This window comes from Diabrotica undecimpunctata, unplaced genomic scaffold (genome assembly GCF_040954645.1).
Source record: "Diabrotica undecimpunctata isolate CICGRU unplaced genomic scaffold, icDiaUnde3 ctg00001615.1, whole genome shotgun sequence".
In the NCBI taxonomy this organism is placed as follows: domain Eukaryota; kingdom Metazoa; phylum Arthropoda; class Insecta; order Coleoptera; family Chrysomelidae; genus Diabrotica; species Diabrotica undecimpunctata.
In genome coordinates, this window is record NW_027312524.1 from 7,593 (window position 1) to 10,021 (window position 2,429).

A 2,429-nucleotide genomic window follows, 5' to 3' on the forward strand; every position below is an offset into this window, starting at 1 on the left:
TTTTCGAATCGCCTGATTTGTTTTTGAAAAAATGCTGTTGTATTCAATTCGGCTCGTAAATTCTCCCATTACATCAAATTCCTTCTGAAAAAAGTGAATCTTGCAGTTTACGGCCTCATTGGCTCTCCCAGCAAGTTCAAATGAGAAAAGGTGAAAAAATTTTTTTGTGCTCCATCGGGGGTTTCATCGTCGCGTCGTAGCTTTGGATGATTTTTAATAGTTCTTTGGTAGATAATGCTTTTTGAACTAAGTTTTCTTTTAAACACTTTGAAGCTACCTCCGCTTGGTATCTCTGGCCATTCTTGCACATTTGAATTATATATCCGTGAAAGGGTCGATTTCTATGCCGTAAAATATTTTTCTTGTACCATCTTTGCTGTAGTATTTCACATTGACTTAACAGACGACTCTTTATAGTCTTCACCATAGCCTTTTTTCATGTTAAAGTTAAATCTTGGTTTTTCGTCTGGATTCATTATATGTGTCCAATATTTATTACACCTCAATGACGTTTGTCAAGCTGACAACAATAAGATAATTTTGTTGCTGAGAAATCACGGGTAGGAAGGAGTCTTGTCAGGAGGAAACGTGGCATTGCTATGACGTTTTATCAGTTAAAAATAGTCCTTATGATTAATCAGACTAAAACAAAATACTCATACATACATTCAAGTAAAAATGCAGAAATAAGGCAGCTACAAAATCTAACAATAGGAGAATACAACATTGGAGGTAATAAAAATTTAAATACATACTTAGCATCTCTAGTTACATCTGATAACATCGTTGCAAATGAAGTGAAGAGGCGAATGTTCGTTGCCAATAAATGTCACCATGGCTTAATTAGGTAACTAAGATTAGATAATATCGCAAGAAAAACAAAATACTTATTCTACAAAACCTTAATAAGACCAGTATTTATATGTGGTTCAGAAACCTGGACAATCTCTAACAGTGCGAAAAGATTATTCTCAAGAAGACCTTTCCAAGAAAAATATTGCGCCACATATACAAAAGCACAAAAGAAAATGGAATTTGGCGAAGAATATACTTTGAAATGTAAAAAATATACCAGGATCCGGATATAATAACATTAATTAAAATAGGATGGCTTAGTTGAATGGAACATGTAGAAATAATGGAACAAGTCGAAATAGCAAACAAAATAAACAAATGAGAAAAAAATTAGAGCAAGACCAAAGCTGATATACATAGAGCTAATAGAAAATGATATAACAACCCTAAAAATAAAAAATTAGAGGAAAAGAGCACGAAACAGATCAGAATAAAGAAGAATCATAAAGCAGGTTAAGACCCAAAAAGGGTTGTCGAGCCAGTGATGATTATGATGATGATGAATGAGAGAGTGCTGCTATATTTCTCCAACTCTCTTCAATGAATTTATCTTAATAAAAATAACATCCTCATTATAGACAGAGGATTTTTGTGTTAGTTACTATTTGAGAAGATAAAATCTAAAAATAAATATATAAACTATAGTTTATACCCATATATCGCATAAGTGACATACATTCTCACCACTATCTGGTAGTTGGAACAATTCGAACACTGATTGCATTTGCTGCAAGAAGAAAGATCTTAACTAAAGGCACTTAAATGAATATCAGGAACAGCAGGATAAAAACCAGATTTAAATCATAACAGAAAAATTTTGCATAGCTGCTGACGATACCGTGCTGATTTCAGATGGTCTCCAGAGTAGTGATGAAACTCAAGAGTTGTTAAGTACTTCAAGCTTTGCGTCAACCAACCTATTAAAATAAAATAAACGTTGCGCGATTTTTGCCATTATTTGCCATGAGATCAATAAAATTTATCACTTCCATTGATCGTTCGGTATAGAATTTCCATTGTTAGAGCTTAATCTCCAAAACCTATATCATGAATTTAGAGTTTTGGCAACAAATATAGGGCAAGAAAGAAGAAACAATGGATAACAGACTCCACGTGGACTAAATACAGGAGAGGAAGTGCTTAAAAGCCACAGGACTGAACAGTGAAAGTGATAAAGAGGCCTATAAAGCGCTGAACGGTCAAATAAAAACGACTCTGCAAAAAGACAAGAACACACACTTGAACAAAATCTGCATGGAAATAGAAGGGCATAAAACCAAAACTAAGACCAGAGACATGTTTAAAAAAATAAAGCAGATAACACGTTCCTTTACACCAAACTACCTTGCTATCAAAGATGATAACGGAACTCTACTCACTTCTAAAAAAGATATTTTACACAGATGGAAAGAATACTGTGGACGACTGATGATGGAGGAAAGCACAGACGCCCCATCACAACAAGAAGATGCCAGTTTGGCGACGGAACCTGACGTACTCAAAAGTGAAGTTAAAGCAGCAATTATGAGGCAAAAAAGTCAGAAAGCTGCCGGTCCAGATAACATACCTATTGA